General features: G+C 44.2%; 1 protein-coding gene across 2 annotated transcripts in view; it reads left to right on the top strand.

Annotated features, from left to right (window-relative positions):
- The first annotated feature begins 5,688 nt into the window (after window positions 1-5,688).
- Window positions 5,689-25,496, top strand: part of LOC147729090 (tetratricopeptide repeat protein 24-like) — a 604,158-nt gene continuing 584,350 nt past the window's right edge. The window contains exon 1 of one of the 2 annotated variants that reach the window (XM_086959369.1): window positions 5,689-5,792. The gene's annotated coding sequence lies outside the window, so the exon portion shown is untranslated. The remainder of the gene's footprint in view (window positions 5,793-25,496) is intronic. The other variant, XM_086959370.1, reaches the window with a different exon arrangement.

Genomic DNA, 25,496 nt, shown 5'->3' on the forward strand with positions numbered 1-25,496 from the left:
GGTGTCAAAAGATGCAAAGAGCAGAATCTCTGTGTTGGAAATCCCCTCTTTGAGAGAGAAGAGGTGGATGAAAACTTGGCTGAATATTTGTGTTAGTGTTTTTCGCTTTCCTGTGGAGCAGAAGCAGACTGCAGCACTCATCTTCGGTGCTGCCAACGTCCGTTTTGGCCTGCCAAACAATGCCGCCAATGCTGAGGTGGAACTCAGTCCCCTAGCGCGACGTGCCTCCTGGAAAGGGGCGGGCCACACACACCTGATGCCGTAAAGGCATGCCTGCACTCCCGCAGCGCGAGACGCTTTCCTGTGGAGCAGAGGCAGACTACAGCACTGACCTTCGGTGCTGCCAACGTCCATCGGTTGAACTCCCTTTCCCTGTCTCTCCATTTTTGCCCGCCAAACAATGCCGCCATTGCTGGGGTGGGAATCTGTCCCCTAGCGTGACGCGCCTCCTGGAAAGGGGCAGGGCCACACACACCTGATACCGTAAAGGTGCGCCACCACTCCCACAGCTTGGGACATGTGCGGGTGTGCCCGGGCTGTGCCCTGGCAAAGCCTGGGCCAACGGCGGACCCATCTGTGCCCATCCGAAACTGGACGAGGCTGAGCCACCACCCGGTCAAAACACACAGATGAGTGCTTTATTAACCTTGACAAAGGCTGCTTTGACCCCACGCTGTTACTGTTGTTGACGTTAAGCTCCCATCAGCTGCAACATGGTGAGCGCAACCTGGGACTTTTCCACTATTTACCAAGCACCTGCTTTTGAATCTGACCCTTTTATTAATAGGGTGCCACCTGGAGTCTCATCTATACTACTATTATAAAGGAAGAACTTTGAACCTTTGAGGTGGGTAAACTCGGGAACCACAGCGCCAAACCACACACCTGATACATCGTTGTAATCGTCCGGGTGTGCAGATGGACATAGGCTATATAAACGTAATAAATATAAGTTATTTAAAAAAAGTAGTCCCTTGGAAGAAGCGCCGGCCGCGACGTGCGTGCCAGACGCGAGGAGCGCAGGGAGGAGTGGCGTCCAGGAGCGCCGAGGAGGACCGGCGGACATGGCGCGGGGAGGAGCGGTGAGGAGCGGGGGACAGGCGGTGAGGAGCGGCGGACAGGCGGGGAGGAGCAGTGAGCGGCGGATGAGAGGTAGGTTATTTATTTATTTATTTAGGAGCGGTGTGCGGCGGAAAAATGAAGCAAAAATGAAAATCGTGAGCAAGAGGAAGCAAACGGAGCATTACAAAAGTGAGCCAAACAGTGCATTACTGGAGGAAAAAGTTACATGTGCAGGTTACAAAAGCGTACATCGTGAGCAAGAGGAAGCAAACGGAGCATTACAAAAGTGAGCCAAACGGTGCATTACAGGAGGAAAAAGTTACGTGTGCAGGTTACAAAAAGCGTACAAAGTAAACATAGAGGTATAATACTGCAATATATGGAGGAAGGATCCGGGGGACCCACGGACAACGTTGGGGCGGGCGGGGGCCCTGAAGCCTAATTGCTCCCGGACAACGTCGGGACGGGCTGCTACAAAAGCGTACAAAGTAAACATAGAGGTATAATACTGCAATATATGGAGGAAGGCTCCGGGGGACCCACGGACAACATCGGGGCGGGCAGGGGGCCCTGAAGCCTAATTGCTCCCGGACAACGTCGGGACGGGCTGCTAGTTATCAATAAACGAGGTTGAGGAGGCTATACGTCAGAGTGCGGGCAATAAAGCCCCAGGCCCTGATGGGTTGCCCATCGATCTTATTAAATATAAACCAGATTTTTGGGCCCCACATTTGTGAAATATTTTTAAGAATCCAACCAATGCCCCACTGCCTAAGACATGGTCTACTAGCACGATTGTTCCCATTTTTAAAAAGGGCGATCATACACAACCTAGTTGCTATAGACCGATCTCCCTCATAGATAACACCCTTAAAAGATTTGGAAAGCGTTAACCTAGGTAGACTGTTTGCCAATTCGAACACAGCTGTAACAATGGACAAAAACATTTTAAAGACAGCACTGTACTCACTTAATAGCGTGGATAGACTAGAAAGGGAATTGAAGAAACAAACTGTCGCAAAATTTATGTCCATTGAGTACCATGAGCATTGTCTACCAAGTTATATTGTACTACCGATGTCCCAATGGGAGAGAGGCCTCCTATTCAGTCTAAGAGCTGGGACAGTAAGATATTTGCTTTGTTTTCCCTATGGGTATAACACAAAACTTGCCATGTCCATCTGATGGTCACAGCGGTCAAACACTTTTTCACTTTTTATTCTTTTGTAAATACTATATGAAATATGCACAATGGTTGTTAATTCCGTATTTTAAAAAATTGTCAACTATTAATTTAACAGACTCTCTTGACTGCATGTTTAAATTGGACAATGTTGAATTGATCTTGCGCATTGGCACCTTTCTGAGAGTAGCTACGGGTGCAAGGAAATCTATGTGAGATCTATGAAGTTACATGTTACATGTTATGGGTGTCTTATATAGCGCTCGGCTACTCCAAGGAGTGTCCCGGCGCTTTCTGACCCATAGCTGAAAAAGAGAGTAAAAGAAACGGAAAACAGACCAGTTATTGACTATAAAGCCAAGTTTTCAGGCCCTTTCTAAAGGCCAACAAATTAGGAGTGCAACGGAGATCCAAGGGGAGGGAGTTCCACAACTTGGGGGCGAGATGTTTAAAAGAACGTCCACCTATCCTAGCTTTTCTAATGATTGGGACAGTAGCCAGAGCGACAGATTCAGATCAAAGGGATCTAGTAGGCTTATAAAAAGTAAGACGTTTCTGAATGTAGTTGGCTCCAACTGAATGGAGTGCCTTATGGGCCAATGTAAGTGCCTTGAAGACAATCCGCTTCCTGACAGGAAGCCAGTGAAGGGAGAGTAGCAGCTCCGATGCTCTAGCGTGGCGGGGGAGGCCGAAAATGGCCCTCGCCGCAGAGTTTTGGACCACTTGAAGTTTTTGCAGAAGGTAGTCCGGAAGACCCAAGTAAAGAACATTAGAATAGTCGAGCCTGGAACAAATTAAGGCCTGTACCGTTAACCTCCTATGGACCAGAGGAAGCAGAGGGAGGAATTTGCGCAGTATTTTCAGGAGACCGAAGCATGTACCGGTGAGGCCTGTTATCTGGGATTTCAAAGAAAGATTGTTATCGATTTTAACCCCAAGATTTTTGGCCACCGAGGAGGAAGATGATGGAGGAGACATACTCACCGGCCACCAGTCCTGCCAAGGTGGGTCTACCTGACAACCAAAGAAGGGCACCTCCGATTTATCAGGGTTGCACTTGAGGCTGCTTCGCTGAAACCAGTCGAAGACAGCCCCAAGGCAACCACGGATGCTCTCTCCGTCAAACTCCGCACCCTTTTTACAGGTGAAGAGAAGCTGGGTGTCGTCAGCGTATGATATGATCTGGGCACCAAGAGACTCCGCCAGTACCGCCAATGGAGTCATAAAGATGTTAAAAAGGGTCGGGCTAAGCACCGACCCTTGAGGGACTCCGACCTCCAACGGCGGCACTTCGGCAGAGTGCGGGGGGGCCCAGACCACCTGTCGACGACCCGCTAAATAGGATCTAAGCCAGCTCAACACCGTCCCTCTTAGGCCGATCTCATAGAGTCTACTCAAGAGACCCTCGTGGGGGACGATGTCGAAGGCCGCCGACAGATCTAACATCACCAGCATAGCTCTTCCACCTGAGTCAAGAACTTCCTTGATGGCTTCATTTACTTCCAAGAGAGCGGTCTCGGTGCTCAGATTGGAGCGGAAGCCTGACTGGGTGGGGTGGAGTAGACCATGATCTTCCAGGAAAGTGGAGAGAACAGAGTGGACGTGCTTTTCCACAATCTTTGCTAAACTGGGTAAAAGAGATATTGGCCTGTAGTTTACATGCTTCTCAGTGTCAAGGCCAGGCTTTTTCAGAAGTGGAACAACCATTGCCCTTTTCCAGGCAGGGGGGACAGTGCCGCTTGTCAGGGATAGATTGAGAACAGGATTTATTAAAGGGTTCAGAATCTTGGCGGTACTGGCTAGAAAGGTCGCAGGACACGGGTCCAATGGAGAGCCTGACTTGATCCTGAGAAGGAGATCCAGAGAGGTAGATGTAGACATAACTGGAAACTCCGATAAGACAGGACTGGATTCATTGGATGAGGTTGAAGGATTACTATCAATGAGATCTGAGCTAAGGCCAGAGGGGGAAAAAGAGTCTTGGATCTGTTTGATTTTTAAAGTAAAGAAGTTAGCCAACTCAGTGACCCATGATTCAGAGAACTTATACTGAACTGCACTGGCTTTGGGAGAAACAAACTCCTTGACAATAGTAAAGATTTCTTTACAGGAGTTGGATGCTGACTCAATTCTGGTGGAAAACTAATTCTTTTTTGCCTCCAGGATATCGGCGTGATAGGACTTAATAGATGATTTGTAAGCGGACTTGGCTTCCGCATCATATTGCTTACGCCATAGTCTTTCGGCTAACTTACAGTTACGCCGGGATAGAGCCAAAGACTCGGAAAACCAAGGCGCCGAGCTACGCTTGGTGGATGAATGGGGCGTAGAGAGTGGAGCAAGGTCATCTAGCCGCTCAGTCAGCCATCTCTGTAACGTATCAAGGTCACTCTCCAGATTACCTGATAAGATGCAGGGATGTTCCTGATAGGCTTGGGCCAGACTTTCAGGAGTGACCTTATGGTATGGCCTACTGGGGTGCCTGAGATGGTTAGAATTTGTACAGGATGGTTTACTTCTGCCCTGAATTAGAAAACAGATCAAAAAATGGTCAGACCAGAGAACTGGGATGGGACAGGTCATGACAAGGGGGACGGTAGAAAACACTTGATCCAAAGTGTGGCCCTTATCATGAGTCGCACCCGACAGATAGGGAGTTAGACCTAAAGGGGCGGTGATGTCATTGATTTTAATTGCATCACCATCTAACTCGGCGTCCATGTGAATATTAAAGTCCCCTAGCACTATGCAGTGTTCAACCTTCAAGCAAAGTGTGGTAATTGCTGATTGTAACTCATCAAAGAAGGGACCCCGCAGGCCAGGAGGTCTATAAATCAAGAGCCCAGAGAACGATTGATGGGGGGACAGAGTGATGGAAAAGACAAGGGATTCGCAGCCAGAGATGGACAAAGATGGCACGACCACACAAGTGACAGATCTTTGGACTACAAGAAGTCATTCGTATTTTACTATTCACAATATGCACTTTGCCAATGTCTACTGTATTTTACTACATTATGGATTGGACATTGCTATATAGATATATTTTTCTAATGTTTTTTATCCTGTACATGTTATTTTTATGGATACGTTGCTATCCGAATAAAGTCTTTTGGATTGGATTGGTTAGTCTTTTTCAGTGTAATTTTAAGCTACAATTGTATTTAGCTGTTTGAGCCTCTGTTCTTCGAGTGTAAATAGTTTTCGGTTTTATTTTGGTTGTTTAAACCAATGTCGATGAGACAGTTGCCAAGCACAGGGCCACAGCGTTAAAACTTACTTGTCGCCAATAGCCCGGAGCACAGGCTTAACGCGGCCTCCGCCTGTGTTTTGTTTCGACCTCGCTCTCCGCGCGCTTTGTTTCACTTCTGCCAGGTAGGCAGCTCGCGCCTACCAGGCACGAGTTGCTATGGGCACGTGCGCAAACATTTTAGAGACAGTGACACACACGAGCAACTCAAGAAACCTGCAGAGACTTTCACATCGTTGACCATCCTCGCGGATTCCGAGCGCCGCCCGTGATGTCAGCCTGACTACCAGAGTGTAGGTGAGCTTCAGTTCCAGATTTCCCCCAAAGTAAACGCGTATAATTGAAGATCCGCTCTGTATACTCGATATTCTTGGAGCATGCAGGTGCAGTCCTGAATCAGCTGCTGTTGTAATAGACGTAAACAGGCATACATTGATTTCGAAAGAAGGAGATACCTATCTTCATATGATTGACGTATTCCTTTCAATCACATCAATTCACTTTCGATTTATTTAATCCCTTTCGAGTGTCAGCGCTGTCACGTAAACCATGCTCGACAATACACAAAAGTGTGCTTGCTGCTCTGCAGTAGTTAAATATTAATTATTTTGTAAATTGTCTGATCTGCAATCCTAGTGAAAACGATATCTAAAAGTACTTTTAGTAGGAAAATGACTGGTATTATGCGGTTTACAACATTGTTGACTTTAGATAATGACTCACATTGAGTAAAGTTCCGGAATTACTCGTCCCATTTCTCAGCAAATGTAATACACACCATATTAAGCTCTGCAAAGCTGCATACGGCTTTTTCAGATGTAACATTCCTGCACTGAGATAAAATCCCATTCACTAGTCCATGTGAATACTGGCAGGGTATATTTGTAATGTGCAATCTGTGAGGAAGTCGGTGGTGTTATAACTTGTAATGTGACTGATGGTGGGTGTAACTTGGGTAATTCTGTGAGGTGTGCTGGACCAGTGTTATACAGTGCCTTGAACATGTGGATGAGGAATTGTGCTTGTTTGTGAATGGGGAGCCAGTGGAGCTCCTTACGGTGTGGTGTGATGTGATTGCCGCGCGGGAGGGTGTGCATGATTCTGGCTGCCAAGTCCTGAATTGTCTGCAGTGTTCTGGTGAGTTTGTGTTGATTTCAACTTTGTGGGTGTTTTCATAGTCCAGCTTACTTTTGACCAGGGTGTGCGTGACGGTTTACAAGGTGATGATTGCGAGCCATGTGAAAATCTTCCCCAGGCTCTTCAGAGTACGGAAGCATGAGGGGGTGACAGCATTGACTTGGTCAGTACTGTTGAGTTTGCTGTTGAGGATGATCCAGAGGTACTGGTTTCGGGTAGAGGGGGTTGGTGTCGGTCCTACCTCTGTTGACCACCAGGTGGAGTCCCACAGTGATGTACTCTTCCCAAAGAACATCATTTTGGGCTTGTCAATCTTCAGCTTTAGACAGCTGGTCTTCATTCAGTGGGGGATTTTAGCCATGCAGGCATTGAACTTGATCCAGGTTCTGAATGTCTTCTTTGTAAGAAGAAAATTAGTTGTATGTCACCAGCATAGGAGAGGACATTAATATCATGAGAGCACATGATGATGCTGGCTAGAGGGCTCATATATGCATTGAGGCGCGTCGAGCTCAGGGAACTTTGTAAATGAGGTTGCGGGTGTCCGATGTGTACTGTGCCAGGCTGACTGACCGGGCCGTTCCAGTCTCGAAGGAGCAGATCCATTGCTTTGCACGTCCTTGGATTCCGACTTCATGTAGGAATTGGATGAGAATGGAGTTTTAGACTGTCAAATGCTGTAGAGAGATCAAGGAGGATGAGGGCGGCTGTGTCTCCTCTATCCAAAGTAATGTGGATATCATCCTTGGTGATGATGAGGGCAGTTTCTGTGCTGTGGCTGGGTCTGAAACCAGACTGAGTGGTGTTGAGAAGTTGGTGGTCGTTGAGGTACTCTGTGAAGTGTCTGTTTATGATTTTCTCTAAGACTGTGACTGGGAATGGTAACAGGGAGATCGGTATGTAGTTTGCAAGCGTAGTAGGATCTGCAGAGTGTTTCTTCAGCAATGGGAGGACAGTTGCCTTAATCCAAGCATCTGGGAAGGTCTCAGAAGAAGTGGAGGCATTCATAATGAGTGTGAGCATGGGGAGTGTGAGCATGGTGCTGATGGGTTGCCGTCCTCTGGAGTGGGCATGGTAGGAACAGCGTTCCGATGGGGCCCCTGAGTGTATGGACTTCATGAAGGTTTCAGTTTCTTTTGGGGTGATGACAGGCCTTGTGGTTAGCATTGGTTCTTTGCATAAGATAGGGAGGCCGTTGCCGAGGACTGAAGAGTCCATTTATGGGTTGAAGTCAGGCCCGGACTGGCCGTTGCGGGCACCGGGCAATCCCCCGGTGCGCCGCAAGGATGGGGGCCGGTTTTGGGCCCAGGGGGGCCTTTTTGTTACAGTGCCGGTTTTGCAGCATAGCTGCAAAAGCGGCCCTGTAACAAAATCATCCGAAAACCGGCACGACAAAGAGCTCGGTCGCACCCCCAGGGGACCGGCCGAGCACTTTGCCAGGGCCGGTTTAGGTTCTCAGTCCGGCCCTGGTTGAAGTTGCTTTAAACTGGTGGTGAGTTTGCTGCAGAAGAATTGAGAGAGAGTGTTGCAGAAGGGGTGATCAAGTTGGAGGAGGCTGATGGTGAGGTGAAATCTTTCACTAAGGTGAAGATTTCTTTGCTTCTGTAGGTGCTGGTGTCGTTGCACTCTACCAGAGCAGCACGTTTGGTGATTGGGCTCATTTGCTGTTAGCGTCTTAAGGCACATTTGAACATGCTGTTGTCTGCATTGTCCTGGCTCATTTTCGCTTTGGCTGGGCTGATGCATGTATTCATTCTTCCAATTGTGAAAATAAAAGCAACATAACTGAATTCAAGAACTATGAAGACTCCCGTCTACATATGTTTCATTAATGCCATGATTTAAAAGATTATATTGTACTTGATGTATGAATTGCTTTAGATATTAGTGTTCTCCTTGATACTATCTTTGCTATTAGAAGAGAAATTAGTTTTCTCTGAAATTTGACCGCTCAGTAGTGGGGTCAAGTCAAGTGTAAGCACCTTTGTGCTATATCAGATATTGAGGACTTATTTACTACCATTCGTTAATCTCCTGTCTTCGCATAAGATTCCTTTCAAGATTGGACAAAGAGAAATTGTTAGGGCAGTGCCATTAGAAATGTATATGTTTAGGACACATGCTTTACATAGCATACCATTACAACGCGGTCGTTACAATTACCACGTTGTTACAACGCAAACCATTACATCGCAAGTCATTTCAACGACTTGCTGTAGTGGGCGCGCTGGATTTAGGAATAGTATAATTTACTATTCCTACTCCAGTTTCTGCAACAGAAGAGAAGGTGTTGGATTGTAAATCCAACACCTTCTGCCCTCTACAGCAAATCGTTGTAATGACTTGCGATGTAATGGTTCGCGTTGTAACAATGCGGTCGTTGTAATGACCGCGTTGCAATGGCATGCAATGTAAAGCATGCAATCTAAAGGCTGTTTCCCTGCCATTAGCCTGAAATTCTTTTTAAAAGAACTCAGTACAAATATTTCTATATAATCCCTCATATTTCCAAAACTATAAGCAATAATTATACAAATGCTCCAAAAATTAACCTTGTAGCTACCACCAGACCTTTTTCAAGAACTAAATACCCTAATTATAGGAGGCTTGCACTGTTAGGCCAGCTTGTGAGTAGTCTGTGCAGCCCACACAGACCACATAACACACTTTCAGATATAGAAATATATCTTTGCCAATACTCATATATATTACACATATGTAACTGATTGTGGATCACCCAGAACTGCTACTACAGTTAGCTTTCAATATGTTGTCAATGAGTGACATAAACTGCAAAAAGTTTCCTCTTCCTGCATATGCACAAATCCATCAAGACTTATTTGGACACACAGTTCCAAGAATACTCTTTAACCAGATATCAGTGACAGAAACAGAATTGCACAACTGCTCAGTACTGAAAAAGGGTTCCACAAGCAAACGGAGTAGAGGCCTATAGATAAACAAAACATTTGAGACCAGATGGCAAATCAAGTATAAATGGTGAGCGGATATTCAAGCCAAAGACCTAAACAGTCATTGTTGATAAGTTTTAATTAATTTGGTGGCCACTTATATGTTGCTGAGTTTGGAACCTATAAGAACCAATTTGAGGGTCGTACCAAGGCAGGAACAATTGTCTAGCTTCTACCGACTACTGTATACGGCTCTCCAGACAATCTTCTTGGGCTCCCTCCTCTCCTCTATTTTTACTTCCTGTATATGAGAGATTGGATTTTTGGTTGGCTGGAGTGTGAGCTGTTGTCAAGCGAAAGCCATGATCCTTTGCAGTGTGAACTAAAATAAGTCACTGAATTAACCTGTGCCTAATCCTGGGTAGCTTGGCACAAAAACAGTCAGGCTTAAGTTAGAGGCAATGTGGAAAGTATTTATGCAGCACACAAACAGTAATACATTGAAATCACAGCCCAAGAGACATACAACACATATTTAGAACAATAAATTACATTTTAATAGGTTATTTGACACTATAACAATATAAATTCATTTTGTTGAACGGGAGATATGAATTTCTGAACATTAGAGAAAATAGTGCCAAAAAGCACAAATCGCCAACAAAGGATATCTGCTCGCCTGGATCGGGTGAAAGTCACAGGTTTTAGCCAACCGCGAGGGAGCGCAGGTCAGCAAAAGTCACCAGATTAGTGCTGCCGAAAGTTTACCTTCTCAAATCAGTGCCAAGAGCCCCATTTATGGTGAAGGGGCCGTGAGGAGCAGGCTGAGCATCTCGGTTGCCTGCAGAGTAGCACAAAAAGCAGGCCAGGCGTCACAGCCTGGCATTGCTGGAGCTACACGTTGGCATTCCACATGAGAAGTTGATGCTATATGGCGAAGAGGCAACTGTCTGAACTTTGCTTCGAATGGTAGCAAGAGTGGTGTTTTCTTGACGTGAACGGGCCATTTACGGTCGTGAAGAGCCAGAAAATTCCAATCAAGCTCTCAGAGGCCACACCAAAGGTCCAAGTTCTTAGGGGCACCACTTGAGGGTCAGGAACTCACTTCATCTGGGTCCAGGTGCTGCTGATGCAGGATGTTGGGGAGCCATTTATGTTCCTGAGGCTCAGCTCAGAAGGCTCGCAGAATAGACCTTGGAGTCACACTTGTAGCCCTAGGTTGAGTATGAACTTGCCGGTCAAGTTGTCCTTTCCATGCAAGAGGATTACAGGGCAGCAATCCAGCAGAATAGCAGTCATTTCAGCAGCACAGCAGTCCGTCTTCCTGGTGGACCCCACAGTTGCAGAAGTGTACTCAAGAGTTGGTATCTGAGCCTTCATTTTTATACCCTGGTGCCCTCCTTCTGGAAGATGGGAGAAGCTTCTAGTGGCTCTGAAGTGAATGGAATTTACTGACTACCCTGCCCTGGCTCCAAGCTGGCTGCAGTGACAATGTGTAGGTGATAGCTCCTTTATGTGAAGGCAGAGTACTCCCTATTCAGTTGCAATTGGGCTGCATTCAGCTCCACCGGCTCATCCTTCCAGCAGATGGCCCATTAAAACACATCTAATCCATCTATTGTTTGGCTGTCTGGGAGTAATTCACAAAGTCTAACTGTCAGTTAAACCCGGTCATGTGACCCAAGACAGGCTACAGGCACTAAAGGGCTAAGGGCATTTTCAAATTGTAACTAAAAACCAGACTTCACAGGGGTTTTCATTACAGTTCCAAGGACACCAAAGATAACATAGCTATGTTCTCCTAATTGGAAATTACAGTTTATTAAATTCAAAAAGGAATCCCCAATGTTATCCTATGAGGGTGGGGGGCATGCCTCAAAGTAGTAAAAAACGAATTTAGGAGTGCTTCATTACCACGACATGCAAAGTGCATTTTCAACCTTTCAAGTACAATGCACACTGCCCTCTGAGCTACCTAGTACCTACCTAGAGGTGCCATTATAAATCTGCTGACCTGTTTTCTTGTGCTTTATATGACAATTCTCTTTTGCTGCCTAGAGTCAATTATTTCATATGTTTTATTTAGAGTCAATTATTTCATATGTTTTATTTATTGGTCTTATTTTTATTATTATATTTGAGAAGTAAATACAGTAATACATTTTCTAGCGTGTGTACAGCATTAGCTTGCAAACCTATAGATATCACTATAAATAGTAGTCCCTAATTATGATAAGCACGGTGGACAATAAGATAAGGGCTGATTACGATGGCAGTTGGATGAGTATCCGATCACCATCATTGTGGGACGGGACCAGCTGACAGGTACCCAGCAGTCCTGCCTGCTGGACTGTTCCCAAGAGGCACAGGGTCAAGACTGATTTGCATATGGTTGGGTTAAAACTGGAATGACATGGTGAGCAAAAAACGATGGATTTAGGTCCAGATCTCTGTACTGGGGTGAGTGTATGACATTGTTCTGCATTCTGTCAATCAACTGTTGTTTTTGCATTTGTCACCCCGAGTGGGACGTGTATGCCCAGACATGGGTCCCGTGCTCCCCATGCCACTGGAATCAAGCTATCCTGTCCTAGGATTCTTGTTTACAGTCCAGAGAGGACCTGGCTTGGCATTTCCAGCTGGACTGTTCCCGTGAGGCACAGGGTCAAGACTGATTTGCATATGGCTGGGTTCAAACTGGAATGGCATGTTGAGCAAAAAAATGATGGATTTAGGCCCTGATCTCTGTACTGGAGTGAATGTATTGTATTGTATTGTATATTGGATTTATATAGCGCTTATCACCCAGGGGTCTCTAAGCGCTTGCCTTGGGAACCCGTCCTGGCTTTTCCCTGTGAGATAGCCCCTACAGGGCATCCCCAAGGTGAAAGCCAGGCATCCCGCCGCGGGGGGCCTTTGTGGAGATTAAGCAAGCTTAATGCCCAGAGTTGCAGAGTGTGAACCCATGATTAGGTCAGGCACCGAAGCGAGAATTATCGAGTACGTGGACATTTTGAGCTCAAGACCCTGCCGCGTCGGGAATTGAACCCTGGTCCCGGGTCTGACCTCTGCTTCAGGGTCTGCCTGCTCTAACCAGTGAGCCACACTTCTCCACTGAATGTATGACATTGTTATGCATTCTGTCCATCAACTGTTGTTTTTGCATTTGTCACCCCGAGTGGGACGGGTATACCCAGACGTGGATCCCGTGCTCTCCATGCCACTGGAATCAAGCTATAATGGCTGAAGAGGGGTGAAACCCCGAAATATGTCCTAGGATGCTTGTTTACAGTCCAGGGAGGACCTGACTTGGCAGTTCGGGCTGGACTGTTCCCATGAGGCACAGGGTCAAGACTGATTTGCATATGGCTGGGTGCAAACTGGAATGGCATGGTAAGTAAAAAAACGATGGATTTAGGCCCAGATCCCTGTACTGGGGTCAATGTATGACATTGTTCTGCATTCTGTCCAGCAACTGTTGTTTTAAAATCTATTTTAAGCACAGCTTTCTTCAATGCTTTTTTTAAGCACAGCTTTCTTAATATTTTAGTACTTACGCTCTGGCCCTGTGGCTGTTCTCTGCCTCGTGCTCGCTCCCTGTTCCACCGTGGATTTTCCATTTGCGTGGTTGGAGCCTGCGAGAGTGGGCGGGTGACTTCTGGGTGGTGGAGGTCACGGGAGGGAGCATTCTCTTGCTTGCTGCCTAAGCCGCATGGCAGCGTAGACAGGCAGCTGTATTGCGGGTAACACGCTGCAAATATTTTATGTATTTGGGCTCAGTTTACTTCAAGGGCTAGCTTCACGTTTTAGACGCTGAATCTATTTTAGGCACAACTTTCTTAAATATTTTATTTTCAGCACAGCTTCTTAATATTTTAGTACTCATACTTTGACCCTGTGGCTGTTCTCTGCCTTGCACTCGCTCCCTGTTCCACTGCGGGTCAGTCAAGCTTGTAATCCTTCCAAAGAGTTGTACAAAATTCTTAAACTTTACAAATCCTACGGTAGCTAAGGACATTGCCTCTCCTTGTCAAGGATAGTGGGACAACATTACCAACCATTTAAAAGAGAAAATAAATCCAATCTATGCCTCATTTTCTGTAAGCCCTATGAAATCCCTCTCTTACCCCCCCAATAACAACTAACAAGATGCCCCCCTTAGATAACTTTACTCCCTTACAATCCCACACGGTGGAGAGAATGTTAAAATCAGCCAAGTCTGGCTCTCCTACAGACATTATACCAGCAAGAGTTGCTACCCTTCTATCTGCGCAGCTTTCGCCTACCATGTTCTCATTATTTAATCTTTTCGTGAGTAAAGGCTTACTTCCTCTGGAATAGAAGGCAACGCAGGTGATCTTGATTCGCAAAAAGGCGGATTTACCGGAAAACCTCCTGCTGTAGCGCCGGGAAATCCTGTTTGGTAGCTGGGCACTTTATACATCTTTATAAATCAATATCCCGGTTCTCAGAGGACATGAAAGCTATCTCCACATGGATATCGGACAACTACCTCCAGCTAAATGCTGATAAGGAAGAGAGTATGCTGTTCGGTAATGCCAAGAGGTTCTGGGCTACGGATTGGTGGCCAGCGGCTATGGGGATTGGCCTCATCCCCAAGACGGTGGTAAAAATCTTGGGTGTTTACTTAGATCAGACACTGTCTATGCAAGGCCAAGTGAGGGCGACCTTAGGGACCTGCTTCCATATGCTACGCTTGCTGCACAGAGTCTTCTCCCTCCTTTCTCTGGCGGTACGCAAAACGCTTGTCCAGGCCCTGGTTATGAGTCACTTGGACTACTGGAATGCACTTTTAGGTGCTGCCAACAATTCTTTGTTAAATAGAGTACAGGTTGTACAAAGCACAGCAGCATGCCTCCTAGAAAGGCCTCCCTTGCCCTCCTACAGCAACTCCACTGGCTGCCCATCCGCCAGAGAATCATATTCAAAGTATGCTTCACAGTCCACAAAGCCTAAAACGGAAAAGGACCTAGCTATTTGGCTCAGAAACGTATTCCTTACCAGCCCAGCAGAGTATTAAGCTCAGGTATGAAAAATGTGCTTAATACTCCCCTAGTTGAGAAAGCGCAGTCTGGTGGCAAAGCCTTCTCTTATAGGGTTCCTTGGCTGTGGAACTCATTACCCCTCACTTTGCCCAACTGTGAGGTCACTAGTGCTTCAGAAAACACCTGAAAACTGTACTCTTCATGGCTTAATTATCCGCAGCCCTAGCACTGCATGTCTGCAGCACGGAGATACCCCCCAGTGGGTGAGTCCGGCACTTTATAATCCTCTAAAATAAAGAGAAAATAAAATATAACTGTAGCTTAGTTACCTAGGGTGCTAAAATGATTCACAAGAACCGAAGACTGCTTCTGTAAATTTCTCTAATGAAAAGAAAAAACAAAAACATGGTTTCTTCTTTGCTGGGCCTAATCTCTGTAATCATCTTTCTTGCCATACAAGGAGAACCCCATGCCTTCCTGTTTTTCAGAAATCACATTTGCCCTCCAAGTATTCCCCACTTAAATACTGCCCCTCTGGATTATTACATTTGACAGATGTCACTTCTTACTGGTCTTAAATGTGCTTGAGGCACCAAGTTGTTTGGTAATTGTGAAGCACTCCCCTTTGGGGAGAACCACACCATTTTAAAATAAATATCTGTAATAACAAATCTCTCACAGTTTACCTCTCCTGCATTTGCACTCCATTAACATGTTGCTCTCCTACCTTGATTGTAGTGCCCTTTTGGCACCACAGTACTCAGAAACCCACAAAGCTCTAACAATGCAACTCAACGCTTTTGTGATTGGATCACTGAACTCAGTTGACCCATGGACCCTATAGGCTCAGACAACCTACACGGACGTAAAAAAGTGTCTGCTCCATGGTTCTCACTGTCTTTAAAGTAGAAACTAGGTGAGGTCAGAGCGCTGGAACGGAGGTGGCGCCGGAATTATGAGGCCGAGGATCTCAGTATTTATAAAACAGCCCGGAGGCAGTATCATGCCTTGATTAAACTCGCCAAAAAAGCATATTATCTGGAAGCCATTACCTCCGCTAATAACAGACAAAAAGAGATCTTCAGGATCGTTAACAGTTTTAGGAACCCCAGAGTGCTCTCGCAGGACATTCCGCCCTCATCGACCCTCTGCAATACCATCGCTAACTACTTTGAGCAAAAGATACAAGACATAATCAAAGACTTCCCTCAACCGGTGTTATCCCCCCTTGATGGGGTGTATGGGGAGGACTCCAGGACAGTCTGGTTAAAACATTCTGCCCCATCAGTCTAGAAGAGTCCCGCCAGGGTATACTAGCTAGTAAATCTGGCTCTCCCTTCGACCCCTGCCCCCGATGCTTCTACGAGCTATAGTGGACATGGTGAACCCTACTATTAACGGCATCATTAATTCCTCACTTTCCTCTGCTGAGATTCCCAGGGAATGGAAACTCGCCGCTGTAAAGCCCCTACAGAAAAAACCTCTAGCAGACCCGACAACGCTTTCGAATCTCCGTCCCATTTCATTACTTCCAGTACTATTTAAACTGACGGAGGCATTCAGAAATAAGCAACTCACCAAGTTTCTGGAGGATAATGATATCCTGCACACGAATCAGTCAGGGTTCATGGCCCTGCACTCGACGGAAACTGCCCTCCTGTTCACTGTGGAGACCTTGCGGGCCGCCATAGACCAGGGGAAGAAAGCCGTCCTGATTTTACTCGATCTATCGGCGGCTTTCGATACGGTCTCGCACTCCATATTGATAGACCGCCTGGTAACATCGGGGATAGCAGGAGTGGTGCTGGAGTGGCTGAAAAACCTTCTCAATCAAAGGCGGCAAGTCACCGTTCTAGGAGAGTTTTGCTCTGTAGAGAAAGCCTTGGAGACAGGGGTGCCGCAGGGCTCTAGTTTGAGCCCTGTACTTTTCAACCTGTATATGGTCCCCCTGATCGAACTAATCTCATCCTTCCAGATTAGCACAATTTCGTATGCTGATGATACTCAGCTAATCCTAGTGCTGGATAGCGAGGTACCTGGAGCAGAAGAAAATCTTAAAAACTGCCTCGCAGCCACCTTCGATTGGATGAGGAACAATCTCCTCAAGTGTAACTCGGGCAAAAACTAAATTCTGCCATTTGGACAGCAAAACCTGTTTTCACCTAAACAATGGTGGCCGGAGGATGCAGAAGTCCCTCCTAGCACCATTGTTACTGCCCGTAATCTGGGCATTAAGTTCGATGACTCCCGGTCATTTAAACAACAGACGGTGACGGTGGCTGGCACCTGTTTTAATATCATCAGAGGTCTCAGGAAATTTTTTGACCTTCTTCCATTGGCAGCCAGGCAAATGGTGGCGGTGGCACTTATATCATCTAGGTTGGATTACTGTAGCAGCCTGTATGCGGGAGCGAATAAATCGGTTCTACACAGGCTGCAGATGGTCCAACATGCAGCCGCCCGTTTAGTCCTTGGCTGGCCGAGGAAGTCGTCCGCCTCGGCTGCGCTTAACGCCCTTCATTGGTTGCCAATACACAAGCGCATCCTGTTTAAAATATTGGTCATCACATTCAGGGCCTTCCATCTGCGAGGACCCAAATACCTCTCGAATGGCTTCAGACAGTATCTGCCATCACGGAATCCTAGGTCCTCAAATATGAATCTATTGGCGATCCCTAAATTTAAGCTTGTCACCAAGGGAGGGAAATCCCTTGCAGTGATTGGATCTAGGGCGTGGAACCAGCTCCCATTTCATCCCCAGCAATCCCCGCGGAGAGCCAATTTAGGAAATCTCTGAAAACTTGGATATACAATCTTACGGACACCACATGTAAAGCTTTAGTATAAGTGTGCAGGCCTTCTGATTTTCGAGCAGTCTGCTAGCCAAGCCCATCTGGCTACGGTCCACAGCGCCAAGATGCTCCTTGGAGTGATAGCCGCGCTGTAGAAATGTGCCCTTACATTACATTACATCCTCATTTGTATCATGGATTAGTTGATCAGTGTGGCGGGATCCACAGAGCTCTCACAGCACATCCTAAACCTGATTTGCATTGTATATTGGTATCACACTGCTAGAAAATCTATAAGAATTTACAATGCGCCCCCAAATTGACTTGCAGCATGTCCCCGCTGAAACATTTATAGGGCTTTGAGCAAGTATATTGTTTCTGTTTGTGACCTACTTTTCAGAGGACTGCTGCAGAACTCTGCATGGTTCCAGTTCCAGGAAGATATCTCAAAAGCTACACTGTCATTCTACAGAGATGTGCACGTGTAACCTACTAGTCCCATGCTCACATTACAGAGGCGATAATGCCTTTTAGTTGTTGTTAACTCAGACTTTCCATTGAAAAGGCATTTTTTGTTTTCCTAATAACTTTGGTGTTGTTCATTGAATTTTCATGGAACTTTCCATAAAAAGAATTTAAATTTGGAGATCTTTATGGCATGTTTTGTGCAGATCCATCAAGTAGGAGCTTAAAAATAAGGTAGGGTGTACAAAAAGTAACATTTCCCATTTTAACTCCCACATGATACTTTGCTCCTTGATACAGAAAAAAACGGTTGAATGCAGTCACGCTAAACTTGCCATGTAAATAGAACTTTATTCAAGAAAGTACTTTTACTTGGTATGGTGTAATTACACTCAGTAGTAAAAAAAAATTGCTTTAAACAAAGCAGTCTGTCTTGGCATGGAAGGTTACATTTCAGAGATAATTCAGCCGTTTATGAAGGATTCACAAATTCAATTAAAAAACATAAAGGCATGTTTTTCAATTGAATTTGTGAATGAGGCATGCTTTCTTTCAGAGAAAACAAGAAAAGTATGAGACTATTAAAGATTTACTTTTCAGTTTAGAAAAAACTGGCTATCGTGTGTAGGTTTGGATCAGATAGTTATGTATGCAAAAAACAAAGGTATAGGGGAGAGATTATGAGTTGAGGGAAATTCCAGTCTCAATGATATGGCAATAGTGAAAAAAGCCAGACTATCTGAACGGTGTGCCAAGGCTACTCTATCTCAGGAGAAGGAGGAAAGTTTGAATACATTTCGAATGGCAATTCCAAAAGCATGGAAACTAGAGGGTTATACAACACTAAGAAGAAAGATAAGTGCAAAAAGCGATCATACTGTTGTCATAAAGAATCTTAACTTTACGTGCTACTGGTGTGCTAGTGGTTCACACACTGCAAGATTTGACAAATGTCAGCTTAATCGGCCTAATGTTTGGAGTGTCGAATTTGCAAAGAAATGATGTACAAGAGTAAAGGAAGACTCAAACAACAATGCCATGCCATTATTATCAATTTTAGCTACATTAGACAGATGGCCACGTTTCAATGCTCCCACTTGAAGTACTACTTCATCACCCATCTCTTTCACAGAATCTTTCATCCTACTTTTATTCCTGCAGCACTTGACAAAATGTCCTCTTTTGCGACATTTAGTACACGTCACCATGATATCTTGGACTCTTTCCAGTTGGCCATGTGGCTAGCTAAACCACAATAAAATAACTTTCCCTTAACTTATAAAAAGTACTTCCTCCTTTACTTTCCTCAACACTCACATCAACTTTCTTCCTGACATCAAATCTCAATTCTTCCATAGAACATATGATGTGCTTTACACATTTGGCTGCTGAGATCATACCAGCTGTGGTCACACCATGCCACTAGAGTCAAGCAAGCCTGGCTGAATCGGAGTGATACCCCGAAACTGGTCCCAGAATGCTTGTTCCAGGTACAGGAAGGACCTGGCCAGTCAGGTCGGGCTGGACTGTTCCCCTGGTGAGCGGGGGCAAGACTGATTTGCCTATTTCTGTCAGCTTAATCGGCCTAGTGTTTGGAGTGTCGTTTGGTTGGCTATTTTGTCAGAGTGTTCAAAATGAAAGAAAAAAAGAAAAGTAGTAAGGTGGCATGTGTGAGGGAGAATGATGGTGATGATTCTTCATCCAAGGAGAGTGCGGATGGGTTAGGTTCTAAATGTGATTACAAAAAGAAAGTGGTACTGAAAGTTTTGCGTGAAGGCGATAACAAACTTCTTTGTTGGGTATCATTCGGTCAGTATCTTTACTGGTAGCAGCTAACTTAGGGTCACCATACATGATTATTGCAGAGTGTGGGTGTGAGAAGCACCACTTTGCAGTCATCAGTAATTATTTGGAACCACTTGATGTCAATCCAGAAAGCTACATAGGGTAGAAGAGTGTTATGGTAGGGTTTGGGCATCTGGTATCTAGGTTCAAGAATATACATTCTCTATGCAAATTGAATGTAGTTAAAGAAGTGCCATCCGGGCTTGGTTCGAAGGACCACAGAAAATTAAACATAACTCTGGATCCAGAACCGGTATTAGTGGCTTGTGAGGTTGAGGATACAAAGTAATGGGTGTTGGATGAATTGCTATCAGTCATCAATGGTAAAATTGGTAAATTGAGGTGGTTTTACTCACCAAATTCGATTTAAAAGTATTGTGACTTCCAAGATTAATAAAGGCCACAATATCCCCCTCATAGCCAGGAAGGAAATGAATGAAGATGGAGTCAAAAAAACTTAGAGAGTCCCGCATATTGAACCAGTGGAGGAACTAAATGTATTGACAAAGTTTGAGGAAAAAAGCTTAAAGGTATACCATTGACCAGGCGAGCCTTTTTTCCCCATCGTCCATTGGGGATCCTCAAATCTGACCAGATTTGCAAAACTGGCATGCTAGGATTAACTGGCTGTCACAGAAACATTTCTGTTGTGATCACTATTACTCAGTTCTGTGTATGAAGCACCATATTTCTGAAAAAGAATAAGGCGCAAGGTTACCTACCCTGACCCCCCTGGCCCATGTGGCTAGTGGCCAGGTCCTAAGGCTAATCCCAGCTGCTCATGGCTGAAAGCCACTCTCTGCCTGTGTTAGCTGTCCACAGAGAATTTGATGCAGAGCCTAGCCATAGAGTAGGGTGCGGAGCATGGGTAGGCCACCTGCAGAGGGCTGAGTGCAGAGAAATCTTTGATCTGGTATATGATAATAAAACACAAACATTTATTGAAAAACCACAAAGATTAAAGTGAAGTTATGCTTAGCTTTAGTTCTAACACCTCAATGCACATTTAAAAAAAGTTCAACTAAAGCCACCGTTGAATTTCTATTACCCTTATGCATAAACAAACATACTAGAATTCGAAGATTATGGTTAGGAGCACAGGCCATAACTCACACAACAATGATGAAAACCAGAACTTGCACACCTCATGCTTAGGTCGTTAATGTGCTAAGTGCAAGATCTTCCTTAGCCTGCAGGTGGCAGGATCTAATCCATGAAAGAGAACTGAGTTGTGAACTTTTCCTACATCCTAGAACTACCCGTAATCTGACAATCAAAGGTTTTAATCTCATCCAAAAAGTACATCAAGCCAACATCTCTGTGAATCATATCAAAAGCCTTCTCTCTTGCTTCAGGAAGATACTGGAGCCATTTATCTTGAAATGTATCCATAAGGTACTACTTGGACTGCTTAAACCACATAGAAACCTTTAAAGAGAGTCTTCCCATTTACAAACAAGTCTTAATTTCTCATACTGTGCAACCCCATGCTATTATTCAGTGTTCTGTTGCATTATACCCTTACATAGACAGGCACTGACTTACAAAAATGTGAATCCCTGTGAGGACTTTGTCGTCTGACTTTTAGTGTTGACAAAACAAGCACTTCTGGATGTAGCAATATTTCTCAAATTGAGTCGTGTTACTTAGAAGTTAATTATTTATCCTGCTTTCCATCTCCTACCACACACTGCAGCCATAGAACAACAGATTAGGTTCCTCGCAGCATCCCTCAGGAGATCAGACAACATGCATGCATAACATTTGTAAATGATGGGCTTTGAATCAATATTGTCTTCCTAAAGAGTAGCAGTCAGGGATGTCTGAACAGATTTTAGAAACCCCCTGACCTATTCTCTACTTCTATGTAATATGAAATATAAAAATACAAAATCATGCCATATATTTATATTGTACCTTCCCAATACTGCGTGGGGGTGATATCTTACACCTGTATAGTCATAAATAGAAGTCAGAGGACAAACACTGTAATAACGTATTAAACACTGAAAGATAAACATACTCAAATCTTTTAGAATTGACAGGTGCCATGCATCCCCAGCAGGCCTGCCACATCAGATGATTAGATTTAAAGATTTACAAGCAGTCCGAAGCTAGGATCCATAAAACCCATGGATCGTTGAAATTAGCATAATATATGAGGTTCTTTAAGAAATATATTTCACATTCTTAATATGGTTATGTACATATAATCCCAGAGGGGTCGGCTTTATACAACTGCTGAAGATGTAACATAGATTTTACAGGATAAACACTTGGATAACGCATTAAACAGTAAAATGTGAATATATTTAAAACCTGAGGATGATATAGCGATACTGGCTCAAAATGGTGAGCACCGTACACTTTCAGCATGTCTGCCACATTAGATGGTTGAACCCAGTTATCACCCTTAACATACAAACTCTCACTTTATGCCTACTTTTAGATGTGTTTATGTTAAAGCAGGTGAAGTTGTGGGGTAGAGAACCTGGTTGAAGTTGCAGGTACTGTGGACCATCTCTTGGTTGGGAGAGGACTGTGCTGTATTTCTATAAAGTGGATACGTGGCTGACAAATGTTCTAACTGATCACCCACAAGATCATCCATGATCCTCTGAAAAATGGACACCACTCAGACAAGCCAAACCAACATCCTAAAAAAGTGTAAGAACCCATGTGTGTTATAAAGCTGCTAGATTCTGTAAACACTCCTCCAACCTGATCAGGTGGTACGCAGAAACTAGGACAAGGAAGGTGAAAAAGTTGGCATCAGACACAGTGTACAATATTTCTATCAAATTAATTAGAGGAAGCTTATCTATGATCACCTCACTTTCTGTTTAAACTTCTCAGGACTACATACATCCATATGTCACCATAAGTCTTTCTAGCATTGCCAACTAGTGTCAACCATGCTATTGCTTCCACATGAACAATGATGCCATCATCACATGATCTCTTCAGTTCACTCTTAACAGCTTCATGAACATTTCTGGGCATTCTTCACACCTTGATTACCACAGCAGTGGAATCATTACTGAGATGTGTCCTGTAAGAATAATTCCAGAGACACCTCAACTTTGGTCTAAAACTCTGGTCTTCTACTTGAAACACAAACACCTGGCATTACACATTAGGATCAAGGCAGACTCCAAGGCCTTTTTTGGTGAGGCCAAACCAAAATGGTATCCCTGTTTCTAGGCACTTCGATCTTTCCCTCAGTATACTTTCGATAAAATCCAATACCAGCATGCAAAAATGTAAAAATGTTTATCTGATGACCCCATAACCTCTCAGTTTGATACCCATTTTCCTGAGAGCCACCTTCCCAACATAAAAATTCTTATGAATTTGCAAAGAAATGATGCACAAGAGTAAAGGAACACTCAAACAACAATACCATGCCATTATTATCAATTTTAGCTACATTAGACAGATGGCCACGTTTCAGTACTCCCACTTGAAGTACTACTTCATCACCCATCTCTTTCACAGAATCTTTCATCCTACTTTTATTCCTGCAGCACTTGACAAAATGTCCTCTTTTGCGACATTTAGTACACGTCACCATGATATCTTGGACTCTTTCCAGTTGGCCATGTGGCTAGCTAAACCACAATAAAATAACTTTCCCTTAACTTATAAAAAGTACTTCCTCCTTTACTTTCCTCAACACTCACATCAACTTTCTTCCTGACATCAAATCTCAATTCTTCCATAGAACATATGATGTGCTTTACATATTTGGCTGCTGAGATCATACCAGCCGTGGTCACACCATGCCACTAGAGTCAAGCAAGCCTGGCTGAATCGGAGTGATACCCCAAAACTGGTCCCAGAATGCTTGTTCCAGGTACAGGAAGGACCTGGCCAGGCCGGTCGGGCTAGACTGTTCCCCTGGGGAGTGGGGGCAAGACTGATTTGCCTATTTCTGGGTAAAAACTAGAATGGCACAGTGAGCAAAGAAAATATGGATTTGGGCCTAGATCGCTGTACTGAGGGTAAATGTTTTACATTCTTCAGCATTCCAGCCATCAATTGTTCTCTTTGCATTTTTGAGCCAGAACATCTCCCTTATTCTGTCTGATAGACAAACAAATTACTCCCTATGAATTCCTCATTTAAGGTGCCTACCCTTACATGTGAAGCCTCATCTAGAATCGTATGACGTCAACAGGGTGGTGATCCAAGGTATGACAGTTGCTGAAGATAGTTCATAGCTGAGTTTGAAATAAAAGTTACCTTCATGGTGTAGGCTGCCAGTTTACCAGTGGAGGCATAAATAAACTGAAAGGTTATATTCATCTCTAGAGAGTTTTATGAAAAGTGTGCCTTCCTAACTCAGCTTATGTACACCCAATATTGTTCATCTCATAACTAAATAATGACTAATGATGGGGGTTACACTTTGGTATGCACTGGTGAGCATTCAATTTTAAATTTCAATCAAAGTACTATTTATTGAGACGTTCCACTTCCTGTGGCCCACTGTCAAAACCATTCTCATACCCAAAAATATATCAATTCCAGAAGGAACGCAGTTATCCAAACAATCAACAATCAAATATTGTAGTCCAAATGATGAAATCCTGCTGTCAACTTTATATTCAGTTGTTTATTTGAACAAAGTATTATTCTTCAGAAGTGTTGAAATCTTTCATAATCCAACAGAACAATTATTGATTTGCACAGCCTACGCGTTTCGTTTCCCATAGGGACATCATCAGGGCTGAAAAGTGAAAAAGTAGCATAATATCACGATCCAATACTTGATAAATTTAACAAAGTTTACGTATAATAACAGAAATATACATTTCCTCAGTATTAATAATTCTATCCATACGGGATACAAAAACCAGCCTATTTAACAATCTGCAATCTCGGAAAGAGATACCTGTACACAGAATTTATCTCAAACATATTCAGCTGTGGAATAAACTTCCTATGGCATTAAGGGTGTGTCTGGATTTGTACAAATTAAAAAAATTACTGAAAACTGAATTTTTTTCAGTCAGACTACCTCTCCACCTTCATATGTTTACAGATAGCGCTGAGATATCCCTGTAGGAGGGAATTCCTGAGCTCTATAAATACCTTAATCATTCATTAATTCATGCCTTCCGGGTCTGCTGACCAAATGAGGGGGGAAGGTTTTTCACCCCAACCTCCCTTCGCTGAGATTGACAGCATGGCTCCTGAGTTCTTACAATATGGTCACCTATGCCTCTCGCAGGACTGTAGGCAGATATTAAAGAAGCGAGAAGGCCTTCAACAAGAAAGTCATATGCTTTCAAATGGAAGCATTTTTATCTATGGTGTACAGCTAATGGTCATGACCCTATCACAGGTCAAGAACAGGTTATTTACCCATATCTTCTATACTAAGCTAAAACAGGCTGAAAGTTTTCCTCTATCAGAGTACATCTGGCATCAATTAGTCTATAGACAGTCTCCTACTCAGACTTCTTTCTTTCAAATGCCAGTTGTTAAAGACTTCCTGGAAGGGCTAAAAAATGTCTACCCACCAATTTGGTTACCTTCTGCTGCCTGGGAGCTTAATGTGGTCCTTTCTAAATTAATGGGTACCCCCTTGAACCCATTCACAAAGCTGCTCTACAGAACCTTCCCTGAAAGGTCGCTTTTTTACTGGCTATTACCTCTGCTTCCAGGGTAAGCGAGATTCAGGCCTTATGTTCTGCAGAGCCTTATCTCATTTTCCAAGAGAATTGAGGGTTTATGAGGACTCACCCGAGTTTCTTACCTAAAGTGAACTCAGATTTTCATATTAATCAATCGATCACTCTTCCTACATTTTTATTGTTTCCAAATCCTACCATGCCT

This window comes from Lissotriton vulgaris, chromosome 2_2, assembly GCF_964263255.1.
Source record: "Lissotriton vulgaris chromosome 2_2, aLisVul1.2, whole genome shotgun sequence".
Lineage (NCBI taxonomy): Eukaryota > Metazoa > Chordata > Amphibia > Caudata > Salamandridae > Lissotriton > Lissotriton vulgaris.